A 15422-nucleotide genomic window follows, 5' to 3' on the forward strand; every position below is an offset into this window, starting at 1 on the left:
GGATAGGGGCCAGGGGCTAGCCTCACCCAATGGCCAAGTCACCAAGCACCCATGCCCTTGGTACTAACAGGACTGGCAAGTAGGCACATGAGCCCCAGTCTGCATAAAATGAAGACAGCATCTGACAGGGTGCCTAGGCCCAAACCCCTCTCTGAAGCTAAACACAGGACATTTATTATCCTCATCTGTGGGGAAAAAAACAATCTTCAAGACTGAGTCTTTCATTGTCCACTCATGCCTGTTAAGTTGACGGGAGAGAATTTTAAAACCCTGGAAGACGCATAGTGACTAGTGTGATCTGATAACTGCACCAATCCAAGAGACAAACAGCTTCTCAACACAGCAGTGATGACTATGCTCCTCTTTCTGTTGACATAATGCATAGCTGTGATGTTTTCTGCTATCACTTGGCTCACGGATCCCTGCAACAAGGGGAGGAATGCCATGCATGCTAGATGACATAGGACTCAGCTATTTATGTGAAGTTGAGCTTGGGTGGGGAGGGAAGAGTCAGAGACCTTGTGTTGGAAAATGGTAAAAAGTGCTTCTTCTCTTAAATGGGGAGCTGATCTTTACCAACATTTTGGTAGGAAGTGGTGCAGCAAAGAGGTATTCTGGTGAAAGAACACTTTCACATGGACAACAATCTAACAGAGGATTTTCATGGGACCTTCACTTTCATGTCCACATGGTATTTGCTTAGTAGATACAGTAACTCCATGCTTAATGTTGTAGTTATGTTCCTGAAAAATGCTACTTTAAGCAACATGATATTAAACTAATCCAATTACCCCATAAGAATTAATGTAAATAGGTGCAGTTAGGTTCCAGGGAATTTTTTTAAGTTTTAAACAAACAATTTAATACAGTACACAGCAATGATGATTGTGAAGCTTGGTTGAGATGGTGGAGTCAGAGGGTGGAATATTTCCTAGGGAATGCCTTACTGCTAAAGGATGAACTAGCACTTGACTGAGCCGTCAAGGGTTAACACATTGTTGTTAATGTAGCCTCACACTCTACAAGGCAGCACGAATGGAGGGAGGAGAGACAGCATGGCAGTGGCTACAAATATTCCCTGTGGAAACTGAATGTGATGATTAACCCATGTCGGGAGGAAGGGGGAGGTGCATGTGTGTGTGAGACAGACACATACCGTGTGTGAGAGAGAGAGAGATGCATATTTCCCCTTTAAGTACACAGCCTTTTTAAGTAGATCAGCAAGTTGAAACAGCAGCTGCTGCCAGCAAGCTCCCTCCGTCCTGAGCCCTGTCCAGCCCACCCCCACCCACCCCTGCTGTGGAGATGGGGTACAGGAGCAGTGAGCAGAAGTGGGGGAGGGGGAACCCCTGACATCAGTACCCCTCTTCCCCCCACCCTCTGAACAACAAGCAGGAGGCTCCTCGGAGCAGCTCCAAGGCAGAGGGCAGAAGCAGCACATGGCAGTGGGGGGAGGAACAGCTGAACTGCCCGGCAATTGATAGCCTGCTGGGCAACTTCCACACAGGGAACTTAGGGGAGTTGATTGGGGGCTGGTCCACCCTGGTTCCAAGCCCACACCAGCTAGCTCCAACAGGTGGCTCTTTCTGCAAGCAGTGGGCAAACCAGGCAACTGCCAAACAACGTTATCAGGGAGCATCACACAACTTTAAACGAGCATGTTCTCTAATTGATCAGCGACGTAACAGTGAAACATTAACTGCCATGACATTAAGTGAGGAGTTACTGTATACTGATTGCAACCACTTTGTATAGAGTATAGGTGAAGTCTAAAAGTCTGCCATGCTGTGCAACATTGGTGCAGAAGAACACAACCTACAAATCTCAGGCATGCTCTTACAGACATCTCAGGTTGAGCTTGCGGATCATCAAAGAGACTTACTATCGACTATGATTTGGAACCTCTCCCTCAATGATATATATGCTCCTGCTCACCTCCGGTCTAACACAGCACCTATGAATGATATACTTTGAGTCAATAAAAGTGTAGATTTCTCTCTGATGATCCTGAGCCTCAGTGTGGTACAGAGCTGTCAGATCTCATGAATTGAGTGTTGCCTTTTTGGAAGATATTCACCAGATCAGCCAGTCATCAATGTATAGATATAACTGAATATTGTGTCTTGCTAAATGGGCTTTGATGACCACTAAATGCTTGGTGAATACCACAGGCACCAACTTTCCAAAGTGCCGGGAAGGGGGGGAGCTTGACCCCTGGCTCTGACCCAGGCCCCACCCCACCTCTTCCCACCTCACTTCCTCCCCCAAGCGTGCCATGTCCTAACTCCTCCCCTTTCTCTCCAAAGCCTCCCACATGTCATGAAACTGCTGATTGCAGCGAGTGGGAGGTATGGTGAAAGCGGGAAGGTGCTGATTGGCTTGGCGCAGCCCACCAGTGGGAAGAAAGCACTGCGGGGGAAGTTCTGATAGGGGGGCTGCCAGTGGAGTTGGCACCTCTGGTGAATACTCAGTGCCAGGGAGAAACCAAAAGGCATTTGGACCCCCTTTAGTATTCTCGAAAATGGGCGCCATGAAGTCCACATCACAGTGAAAGTGGCCACTGCATATGCTGCCATAGCAGGTGTCTAAAGCAGCCTGCACAAATGTTTGGGACACTAACAACCCTTCAGATGCCAGAGACCTTAGTCCTTCCCTTTCATTTTGTGGTCACTTCTCCATGAATTGTGACACCCTGTCCCCCTTTGGATAGTTATATTTTGATAGAAGTACTTGATAATTCAAAATGTGCATCTGGAGACTGAGGAAAAACCTTCCTGGAAAAAAAAAAAAAAAAAAGAGAGGAGCTACCCCATCTAGAGTGCTGTATGGTTCTCTTAAATTCTCCCATAACCTGAGCAGGAGAGCTCATCACCAGTATTAGTGAGTGGTACCAAGGGAAAAAAAATGTCTCCAGTTGTGTGATCGTGAAATAATCAATACACAGGACATCTTGGATACCAAGAAAGTCTGTCCCAGAAACATCTGCATTGTGGAGATAGACAGTGTCAAGGGCACCAAGGTTATCCATTCCAAATGTGTCCATATCAATATCAGCCCCAAGAAATCAGTACCAAGAGAAGTGAAGACTCAAGTTTCAGGGAATACTGTGGGTACCTGAACACTAGCCAGTGCCAAGACATCCGCTAAAAAAATGGTTTGTGGCCCAGATCTGGTCTATCTGAACAGCACAAGTAACAACTATTGGTGAGCTTTTTGTGTCTGTCTAGTCAGAACCAGAGAGGGTGTCCTATATCTGTGCTCTTCGGGAAAAATGTTCCTTCTTACTCCTTTCTGACAACTGGGTGGAAGAGGTCTGGCTGCTCTCCAAGTCTCAGTATCTGAAGGGTTCCATCTTCTCAAGGATGAGTGAGCCCAGTACCTCACAGTTCACAGGAGCATTAGCCAAAGAAGACTGTTCAGGCCTAGTGGGAATCTTCCTCCTTCCCTTCCCCCACACCCCCCAGGAGGCTCTCATCAAGCACTCCAGAAGAAAAAATTGAAGGCAGGCCTGCCTCTCTCCTTCTGTGTCCTCTTGGAGAAACAGCAACAGATCAACAGATCTGTCAAGTATCTGTTAGGAATGTATCCCTCACCAAAGGAACAGAGGCACTTTGAACCCATCATTGTGCGGGACAGCCACCTTGCAAAAGTGTTAAGTTTTAAATCCCAAAGACTTTGTTTCTGACATAGCAGCTAGGGTTCTAGTACCAGGGGTATCCCATAATTTATTATCTTTGTATGTGCCAGTGAGGGTAAATACAAAGGGATACTATGCTAACCAAGAAATCTCACAGCATGTAGAGTAAGCAGACACTAAATGGGTTCTATCCCATACATGGCAAAAAGGAACCAAATGACCGTTGGGCCCGCTGTGCCCTTTATGTTCTCAGGTAGGTGGTGAAGATGGGCACCAAGACATCTTAGGCACAGGCGCAACCCCAGCAGATATTGCTAGCCAAAAAGAATCAGATCTTATGCACATGGGGCGCATGCACACCAAGAGTGGAATCCATGTGGACAATCACTTGAAGAAACTCAGGTTTCAGAAAGCTTATATGACTTCAGTGGGTGTTGAAGATATTCAAAATAGCATGAACAACACTCAGCATTTTGAAGGATTTGGCTTGACTGAATACACTTCTCCATATCATAGAATGGATGTCTTTTGTTCCATAATATAAACAAATCAGCAATCCATTACTACTTTATACTAAGTCTCTTATTAGTCACACTTATTCTGAGTGCTAAACATTTCATCAAGTACTGTACTTGTCTTTACCCTACTGCATCTCTAGTTATACCATACAGAAAAAGCAGCATTTACAGATGCTGTATTGGCTGACTGGTATAACAAAGTTTAGCACCATTACTCATAAAGCTATGCTTTTACTAGGAGTTCAGGAGAACAAGTTACCTAGTAAGTACTGCTATATTCTCCAGCAGACTGCACAGTACAAGCAATACAGTTATCACAATTACCAATTATTAGACTTTGTCATAGTCAACATACTATAGCTTTTTTACATGTTAATCTTATAATCAGGAATGCAAAAGACAGTACACAGATATACCCACTGATTTTTTAAAAACAAAATTATATCCACTTTTTATCAGCTGTGAATACAGAAGATTAAGTTTCTGATAGTATAGTTTCTAGTTTCCCAGTTTTACTCATCTGTGTACAGGAAAAGAAGAAAAAGATTAGTATAATGAGTTGTAGCCCACGAAAATCACAGCTCAAAGTTTAGGCATACTTAAGAAATCCATTCCAGTTTTAGAGACATCAGGTTCCAGAAACATTCTCTACATTTAAAGAGGGAAATACAAATTCTAGAGAGGTCACCTGTTCAAGAGGTCCTCCCCCTTAATTATAGGGAGTATTGCTGAAACTAGTGAACTCTTGAACCAGAATGAATTTTCAAGCACGCTCATAGAAGTCACTTTATTACCAGTTATATGTTATTTAATAACAATCGAAAGCATAGTACAAGCATTAGTTAACACATTTATGTAACAAATCCAAGAAAAGTATTTTGTATGCAGCTCTGTTGAGCTACATTAGTACTGAGGATCTTGAGCACAGGTCCACCAGTACTAGCCTTACCACCACTGTGCTGTCTGACCTTGCTCAAAGCAGGTACATACAACAGGGTGGAAAAAGTGTCAGGTGTAGCCAGTTAGCACTCCCACCATTTCTAGGCAACAGTGAAAGATTTCTCTGGAACCCCCCAGTGAAGACAAGCCCAAGGAAGACATAGGCTGGAGGCTACAATGAGTGAAGCACGTCAGAAGACAAGAGCACAGATGGAAAGAGAGACACTATAAAGAACAGGCGGAATTCCCAGTGTCACCATTACAACGCTGCTTACAACCCCACCCCGACCCAGGATTTCCCCTGCTCGCGTCTCCGGGCTCGCCTGGAAGATGCTATGACAATTGGCGAGCGGGCCCCTGTGCAGCGCCATCTCCTGGGGTCCGACCGGGGAACGCTCAGCTCCACGGGGGCATCTGCTTGGCCCAGCAGCAGCAGCAGCGGGACACCGCACTCCCTGCAGGGGCTTGGGGGCGAGCGCAGACACTACCCCGCCTGACGGCGGAACGGCACCGGCAGCCAGGGGCGCGCCCTCAAGCCGCAGAGGGGCCCCTCGCCGCGGCAGCCAGGCCGCTGAAACAGGGGTTACGGAAACTCCGACCCGCAGGAGCAGGAGCAGGGCCCCGACTGACCCCCCTCCCCGTGCCGCCCAGGGCGAGCGGGCGCAGGGTCCCCGGGCAGCACCCGTGGCAGGTGCCCCCCTACCCGGGCAGGGGGCCGCGGAGTAACAGTCCCGCTACCCACACAACGGGCGGGGGGAGACCCGGCAGTTACAGCCGGCCGGGGACAGGAGCGGGAGATGCGCCCGCCTCGCTCCCTTACCCGCCGCGCCGCGCTCCCCACGCACCGGCAGCAGCGGCCTGAGAGCAGCTTTCACCCCGCCTGCCCCAAATCTCTGCCGCGGCGAGTCTCCCTCCGGCCGGGCGGGGCGGGCCCGCGGGCCCGCCCATACGCCCCACCTGTTGCCGGCGCAGAGACTGGGGGCGGGGAACCCAGCTCCAAGGACCGTTTCATTTAAATTCAGACTCTACCATTCTCTTCTCTCCCATGGGGTGGGGGGGAGGAAGGTGCGGCCCACCCCGCAACTACCCCCTTCGGAATGGAGCTGGGGCTGCCTCCGCGGAAAGTGTTTCTGCCCCTTCGCCCCCCCCCTTTCTGCGATACCTTGGTAGAGTCCGGATGGTGGTTCTCTAGGACAGCGGGGCGGCTCGGTGGGAGCAGGGGGTTTCAGGGCATCTTTCTGCTGCCAGTGGAGAGGCAGGCTTGGGCCCTCCCCCGTTGGTGGGCCTGGGCCTGGGCCTGGGCCTGGGCCTGCTCTTTCCAGGGAGCGCATCTGTCAGCAACTGGAGGCTGGGCTGGGCCCCCTTCTCCCCGAGGCGCTCCAAGCGCTAATTCATGAATAGCACCTAGAGAGGCTAAGGGGAGCCGGCAGGGGCACAGGCTCATAGGACTGCAGGGACCTCCACAGGTCCTCTAGTCCAGCCCCCTGCACTCAAGGCAGGACTCAGTACTAGCTAGACCAGGGCTGGGCAAACTTTTTGGGCTGTGGGCCACATCTGGGAATAGAAATTGTGTGGCAGGCCATGAATGCTCATTAAATTGGGGTTGGGGTGCGGGAGGGGGTGATGGCTCTGGTTGGGGATGGGGTTGAGGAGTAGGAAGGTGCTCTGGGCTGGGATCAAGGGGTTTCTGGAGTTGGTTCCTGGGAGAAGGGGGTGTGAGAGAGAGACACAAATCCACTTCTCCGAGATACTGTAATCAAGGCTATGCAAAAACCACAGTTCTGGGTAGCAAGATTCTGTGCTGGGTTCACTTTTTAGTTTTATGGATCCAAAGTTTTGTTCAAATTCAAACCACATGAAACTAGATGAACTTAAACACATCTCATTAAAATCAACAAATCTTACCAGGACCTATCTAATTGTGTATTCCAACTGCATGAAAATAACCTAACTAACAAGAATGCATCATGAGTCCCTGCCGATGGTCACCATCACATCAAATAACCTATTAACATAATTCATCTAACTCAGTTTCTTCCTATGAGCACTATTACAAGTTATTCCACCCACTCTAGTTATGAAAGAAAAGTCTAACTAAATCTCAGTGTCTAATTATTGAGTGATCTGCAACACTGTCTTTTTTTAAATTATAAATTTTACTTACCCGTGAAATTTCTCAAATATTTCCCAAAATATTTCTAATAAGTATTGAAAGAGTTAAATTTCAGTCAGTTAGTTTAAAAAATGGAGTTATTTTTTCTATAAATCTGCCGTACCTATGGCAGTATGTGTGGTCTTCAGATTTTGACAGAGGGGAAAAAATGATAAAATCCTCAATGATTTAACTAAAAAACTTCAAAGACTGAAGTACCCCATTACTTTGATTCACCTCTGCCTTGCACCTTTCAGGTCCGGCTGATCGTGGCTCCCACTGGCCACAGTTCTCTGTTGCAGGCCAATGGGGGCAGCTGGAAGTGGTGGCCCGTAAGTCCCTCGGCCCGTGCCACTTCCAGCAGCTCCCATTGGCCCGGAGCAGCAATCCACGGCCAGTGGGAGCCGCGATCGGCTGGACCTGCAGACGGGGCAAGTAAACACACTGGCCCGGCCCGCCAGGGGCTTTCGCTACACAAGCTGCGACCACTGTATGAGAAACCCTGCTCCTGGGGGTCCGCGGAACCCACTGATCAACTCCTCTCCCTCACTCTATCTCCCGGAGGCTACTGAAGCCAAGCCAGGAGATTTTAGGTGCTAAAAGTCTGGCGGCACAGCAGGGCTAAGGCAGGCTTTCTACCTGCCCTGGGTCTGTTCTGCTTCCAGAAGTGGCTGGCACATCCCTGCAGCCCTGGAGGGAGGTGGGGGGTCTCCGCTCACTGCCCCGGCCCCAAGCGCTGACTCTGCAGCTCCCATTGGCTGGGAACTGTGGCCAATGGGAGCTGCAAGGGCGGTGCCTGCAGGCAGGGGCAGTGCGCGGAGACCCCCTGGCCCACCCTCCCAGTAGCTGCTGCCAGAGAGATGTGCCGGTCGCTTTTGCAAGCTGCCCTAGGTAAGACCACCTGGCCAAAGCCCACACCCAAACTCCCTCCCGGAGCCTGCACCCCATAACCCCTCCTGCACCCAAACTCCCTGCCCCAGCCTGGTGATAGTGAGTGAGGGTCGGGGGAGAATGAGCAATGGAGTGAGGGGGGATGGAGTGAGCGAGGGGGGGCTTGGTGGAAGTGGTGGAGTGGGGGCTGGGCCTGAGGGTCCCTGAAATTTTTTAAATCAAAATGGGGGTCCTCAGGTAGCTAAAATTGGAGAACTGTTGTTCTAGGGTGTGTTTCATCAGGTGCTGCTGACTTGAAGACATTTAACTTGTCTAAGTAATTGTTAACTTGTTCTTTCTCTATTTAGCCTCTGATCCAATTGCTACTAAACTTTTTGGTAAAAAAAACGATTTCCACATTTTCTGTTATTGTTTTTCCATCTCTCATTGAGTAATGGACCTTCTCTGTCCTTGAACTTCCTCTTGCTTCTAATGTATTTGTAGAATGTTTTCTTGTTACCCTTTCTGTCCTTAGCTAGTTTAAATCTCGTTTTTGTGCCTTGGCCTTTCTAATTTTGGACAAACAATGTTGATAATTTATGAAGCAAAATTAAAGTATTGGGCACACACCATAGAAACTATTTGTGCTGGAACAGTGTGGATTAATATATTAAGGTAAAGTACAAAGATGTCAGAGAGAAAGATGAAGGAGATATGATAAGGCAAAGGAATGGTAGGACAATATGATACCAAGAAGGAGTTATTATATGTGATTTGGCAACTGTAAAGTATAACATTCTTTCACCAGTAGAAGATATTTTCAGGTTTTAGTGACATGAACAATCATTTAAGCTTTGATCTTGTACTACAGGATTTACAGAAGTGTGTTTACCTTTACACAATGGAGTAGTCCCATTAAAATTTCGTTTGCAGAATCAAGGCCTGAGGCTGAAAATCCATCAAGAATTGAAACAATGAACCATAGTACAAGATCAAAGCTCTGATAGGTTGTTCCTGTCACTAGAATGAAATGATCACCTATTTATCTACATTTTTAGTGGTTATAATTTTTTTGTAATACATCATTACAAAAAGTTTTACCATACTTTTCAATTATGCCTCCCCTTCTTCCTCCTTCTGTAATTTAGGTCTGTCTTTTGTGTGCCTTTTCCTTCTCTCCATAGTCCTGCACATATCTGATCCGCAATAAGAGTTAATGCTTAATTTTTTTTAAATGTGCCACCACAATGTGCACATGCCCAAAGTGAGTAATCACATTATTGTCCGTCTGAATCCTATCCTCTCACCACTGTTTGTCACTGTATGAGTTCCCTCTCAACAGAGAACACGCATACTCATCCCTTTCCTTGGATTTATTTTTTATTGTTCCTTTAAACAAAAAACAAACAAACAAAACAAAACAAACTCACCCTAAGCTTTCTCCTGAATTTACTTGTTCCTGGGACTGGTGTACTATTGTACCAGTCCCACAATTTCCTCTACCTTAGAAAGAGGCTCCAGCCCTTCTCATATCAGCACTAAAAAGTACTATCTCTCACCATAAGTTAGCAGGAATAACTGCATCTGTATACAGCAGTGGTGGGCAACCTTTGGCCTGCGGGCCATGATACAGTTTGTTTACATTTGCACGGCTGCCTGCAGCTCCCAGTGGCCGCGGTTCGCCATTTCCGGCCAATGGGAGCTGCAAGAAATGGCGCGGACCACAGGGACTTGCTGTCTGGTGGCCCACCAACAGATTACTCTGACAGGCTGTGTGTGGCCCGCAGGCTGCAGGTTGCCCACCACTAGTATACAGAGTTCTAACAGCTGACATTAGCAGCAGAAGAGCCCTGCATTCCTATGGAGGTTCCACAACCTGAAATCTATGACAGTTCTCCTCTCTCATTATATCGTATCAAGAATGTATTTTGCAAGACAGTGTCTTTCCACATCTTTTCAAAAAGCATACCATATTTTGGGCACTATGGAATAAAACTAACAAAAAAATAGTAACAGCAGAAAGAGAGAGATTGATTTATATTTGAATTGCTAGGGCTCAAACCCTGAACCACTTACCATCAGGCACAGTGTTTACTAGTGTGAGTAGTCCCACTGAAGTCCTACTATGGCCAGTAGTGTTTGCAGGATCAGGCCCTTAACTGTGAAGTACAACTCATGCTTTCCCGGGAGTCTGCCAACTAGGGTGGGAGGCATAGCTCAGTGGTTTGAGCATTGCCCTACTAAACCCAGAGTTGTAAGCTCAATCCTTGAGGGGACCATTTAGGGAACTGGGGTAAAAATCTGTCTGGGGATTGGCCTTGGTTTGAGCAGGGGGTTAAACTAGATGACCTCCTGAGGTCCCTTCCAACCTTGATATTCTATGATTTCATGTCCCAAACCAAAATTGACTATGACTAAAGATGAGCATTTTAAGGTATCATCCAGGTGCCTTCCACATATACTTTATACATGAAACAGAGTTTTAAAAAGGAAAAAAAAAAAACAAATTTCTTGACTCCTGAGTGATCCAGTTACAATGCAGTTACTGTGGCTGTGCACACATGAAACCTCATCTGTAAGTAATGAGTCCATTTGATGTATGCTCTATTCTGTTATGCAGTCATATGACCAAAACAGCACCTTTCATTCTCCTTGCTATTTTTTATTTATTTTTTCCGTTTGCAGCTCACTTGATAAATGCATTACAATATGATTGCTCATTTTTCTTCAGATATTTTAATGTATAATTTTTCTAATCATAATTATAAAATAGAATATCATGGTGGTTTGACAATTTGACAATTATATCAGTTTTCTGATAGCTACCCTCAACAATACACATATGGGAAGGAAAAATAAAACAAATGCACATTACTAATCTTGAGAAAAGCATCAATTTCAATTATATTCTTCAAAAATATTCTATGAAATAGCCCCCCAATGTAGAAGTTTCAGGGCGACATATTTTACAGTAATTAACCACCAGGATTCTACCAGCATTGACCCCAAAATACACAAAGCTTATGTCTAGAGAGTAACAGACTCTCATGCCCCTTGCTTGCGGATATAGGAGAGTGAAGGAGAACAAGACCCTTCTTACTCCACTACTCAGATTATGCTTTCAGCTGTGGGAACGAGAGCAGAGACTGCTTCCCTGGGACTCCCCCCTTGTGAGTAAGGGGATAGGAGGAGTCCTGGCTAGTCACTGTCCCCGCTAGTCACTGTCCAGAGTTGGCCAGTCAGGGTGCATGTGTGTGGGTAACTTAGTACTTCTCCAGAGCTAAAGGGCTAAAAGGGGAGGAAGTGCATCTTTCTGAATCACAGGCCACATCTACGCTATGGCACCATAGCTATGCCGCTATACGCTCTGTAGCATAGAGGCAGATCACAGCAACAGAAGGTGTTCTTCCACTGCAGTAGGAACTTTGCCTCCCCAAGCGACTGTAGCTACGTGGAAGCATTTTTCTGTCAGCTTAGCTGTGTCTGCACCAGGGGTTAGGTCAGCATAGCAACGGCACTCAGGGGTGTAGATTTTTCATACCCTTGATAACTGTAACTGTGTCGACCCAGGTTTTAAGTGCAGACCAGGCCTCTAGTCTTCTCCTGGGGCAGGGCAGCTGTTCACTGCCTGAAATTCATTATACAGACGCTCCCCGACTTACGCAAGCATTCCGTTCTGGAATGCCTCGTGTAAGTCGAATTTTGCATAAATCAGGAACATATAGCTGACAATTATGCGTTTAAAAAAAAATAGCTTACGGAACTTTTCTGTAAGTCTGGATTTGCGTAAGTCAGGTTTGCATAACCCAGGGAGCGTCTGTACAGTCAGCAACATACACACACTTTATTTCTAAAATGTGAACAGACGTTGTAAAGTGGATTGGCTTTTGCTCTCTTTAAAGAGAGCAAAACCAACAAAATATCGAGGGGGTTTTCTCCCTCATTTTTCTGCTCATTTCCTGAAATGTTTTTTAAATTAATAATCCCATTACAGGAGTGTGTTCGTTATTAATCTGAATATGTCTTGTTTTGATATTGCCTGTGGTTGAATCCTGAGGCCCTTACCTCCTTTGTACTTATTCCTCACTCATGAAAACTGACTTAATTGGGAAATGAGAGAAAAAAGGGCTGAGGAAAAACCAGGTACAGAACGTTGGTCTTGACCCTGTGGTTTGTTTTTAAATATATATATATTAGCCCATGTGCCTGGGCTACTTTTGATTAGGTTATAATTACTCAAGTGTTGAACTCCAATAATATCAATGAACAAACACTGTGGAACTGAAAAAGCCCATTGTTTTCTACTCTGATCATACTGGCTCCCTGAGTGAAAATATCTTTAACAGAACTATCAGTATGCTTATCTGATCTGAACAAAACAACCATCAGTGCTTTCCCATAAACTTTCACTGTTATGGTATCTGTACCTAGATCTGACTAAAGCAGAAGAACATTGTGTAATCACTGTTTCACAACTTGGTAAATGGTCTCAAACATAAAAGGTTTCCCTTAGATACTATTGTAATTAGATGCAATGAACTTCAGAGGAGAAAAACTGGTTTTATTCAGTGTGTTGAAAGGAAATAAAGAGAAAATATCATGCAGTTAGTAGATAAAATGTCAGGCGTGTTTTTATATTTACACTTCACCTAGGTCCAGACCCACAAAGAGATCTTAGCATAGTGATGCTGAGTATTGCAACACCTAACCTAGGCACCTGGAATCCAAATACCCTGAGTTAGACACCTAGACTCCCCCTATATAATACATGGGGAGAGAGAGGTGCTTGAAAATGTGAGCCACAAAAGCCACTCTCTCTAGTCCAATTAATGTTTAATTATGTAATTGGAAATGGAACAGTTTCAACAAATATATGGCAGAATGCGGGTAAAATAGAGCAGGAGACATACAATTCTCCCCCAAGGAGTTCAGTCACAAATTTAATTAACACATTATTTAAGGAGCGTCATCAATATGGAAGCACGTCCTCCGGAATGGTGGCCAAGGCATGAAGGGGCATACGAATGTTTAGCATATCTGTCATGTAAATACCTTGCAATGCTGGCTACAAAAGTACCATGCAAACGCCTGTTCTCACTTTCAGGTGACATTGTAAATAAGAAGTGGGAGCATTATCTCCCGTAAATGTAAACAAATTTGTTTGTCTTAGCAATTGGCTGAACAAGAAGTAGGACTGAATGGACTTGTAGGCTCTAAAGTTTTACATTGTTTTGGTTTTGAGTGCAGTTATGTAACAAACAAAAAACTCTACATTCGTAAGTTGCACTTTCACGATAAAGAGATTGCACTACAGTACTTATATGAGGTGAGTTGAAAAATACTGTTTCTTTTGTTTATCACTTTTACAGTGCAAATATTTGTAATAAAAATAATATAAAATGAGTAATATAATATAATAAAATATATAATAATATAAATGGAATACTTCATATTCTGTGTTGTAATTGAAGTCCATATACTGGAAAATGTAGAAAAACATCCAAAATATTTAATAAATTTCAATTGGTATTCTGTTGTTTAACAGTGCAATTAAAACTGCAATTATTCGCGATTAATTTTTTTGAGTTGATAGCGTGAGTTAACTGTGATTAATTGACAGCCCTAATATTTACTTTTAAATTTGTGGGTTGATTCTCCTATTCCTTACACCAGTTTACATGTGCAACTCCATAAACTTAAACTGAGTTGCTTTGGTTTAAACTAGCGTCAGCTAAAGGAGAATCAAGCTCTAAGTCTCCAAATATTACTCATATGTAAGGCTATAATTATGTCACAAAGGTCATGGCAGTCACGGAATCCGTGACGTCCAGAGACGTCTGTGATATTTTCTGCCCCAGGGCTGGAGCTCTCAGCTGGCCCCCCCACAGCTCCCAGCCTCTTCCCTGGTGGGGGGGGGACCCTGCAGCTCCCAGCAGCAGTGGGGGGCGAAGGGACCCTGCAGTAGCTCATCTCCCATGAGCAGAGGGGGACTCTGGAGCTCCCACTCGCTGCAGGTGGTGGGGAAACCCCAGACCTCCCTGCTGCCGTGGGCTGCTCAGCCACCATGTGGGTGGGACCCCAGAGCTCCCACTCACTGCAGCAGCATGGGACCACAGAGCCCCAGCAGCAGTGGGTGCTGAACCCGCCTCCCCATTTTGTCAAGTATATTTTTATGAAAGTGAGGGACAGGTCACAGGCTCCTGTGAATTTTTGTTTATTGCCCGTGTCCATAACCTTTACTAAAATATCTGTGATAAAATCTTAGCCTTACTCATACAGGATCTTAAACAGATGATTTTATAAATAGTGAATCATTTTTAATTTGTATGAGTTAGTCCCACCCCCATTAAAATCAATGACAAAACTCCTATTAGCTTCAGCAGCACAGGACTGAGCCTTGTCTTGCCTAAGGGCTTGTCTTCATGGAGACACTCAGGAAAGTTAAGCTGAATTAAGTAAGGGCTTGTCTACACTACTGCATGGGGTCGATCTAAGATACACAACTTCAGCTACGTGAATAGTGTAGCTGAAGTCGACGTACTTAGATCTACTTACTGCGGTGTCTTCCCCACGGTAAGTTGACAGCTGACACTCTCCTGTTGACTCCACTTGCACTTCTCGTTCTGGCAGAGTACTGGAATCGACAGGAGAGCGCGCAGTGGTCGATTTATCGCATCATAAATCGACTAGTGCTGGATCAATCGCTGCCCGCCAATCTGGTGTAGTGTAGACAAGCCCTAAAGGTGTAAATTTAAAGTGCATGGCTACACAACCACTTAATGCATGGCAAACTAGGGTGTAAATCCACAGCCTTTCAGCATCCTGTGCACTAATGGACTTATCTCTGATCCTTGTGCATATACATTATGATATAGTCTTTAATTACATGATTCTATTCTACTTGTCATTGAAGCCTATGACTGGGTAAAAGCTGTAGGATCAGACTGTATAGATTTGATTCTGATCTCACAGGAGCGGGTGGGTGAGGTTCTGCTGCCTGCGATGTGCAGGAGGTCAGACTAGATCATCACGATGGTCCCTTCTTGTCATAAGGTCTATGAGTCAGACCAATGAAAATCAGGAATAACACCAATGAAAAACCATTGTAAAACTGGTATAAGAAGAAAATCAGACCCCATGTGATGCTGAATCACATGTAAACATTACATCCTGCTCCCAATGAAGTCAAAGACAAAGCAGCCAGCAATTCAGTGGGAACAGGAGACCCAACCAGAAAGGAAATTTATTTCTGTCTCAGTAACTGAGGGTATGGCTACACTTGCAGTTGTACAGCACTGTGAGTTAA

The 15422-nt window shown here is 45.4% G+C and overlaps 1 protein-coding gene across 2 annotated transcripts in view; it reads right to left on the reverse strand.

Moving 5' to 3' along the window:
• The window catches only part of NSUN7 (NOP2/Sun RNA methyltransferase family member 7), a 54969-nt gene extending 48874 nt beyond the window's left edge, over positions 1-6095 (reverse strand). The window contains exon 1 of one of the 2 annotated variants that reach the window (XM_039542453.1): positions 5915-6095. The gene's annotated coding sequence lies outside the window, so the exon portion shown is untranslated. The remainder of the gene's footprint in view (positions 1-5914) is intronic. The other variant, XM_039542451.1, reaches the window with a different exon arrangement.
• Positions 6096-15422: the final 9327 nt, after the last annotated feature.

Source organism: Mauremys reevesii, linkage group 5 (genome assembly GCF_016161935.1).
Source record: "Mauremys reevesii isolate NIE-2019 linkage group 5, ASM1616193v1, whole genome shotgun sequence".
NCBI lineage: Eukaryota > Metazoa > Chordata > Testudines > Geoemydidae > Mauremys > Mauremys reevesii.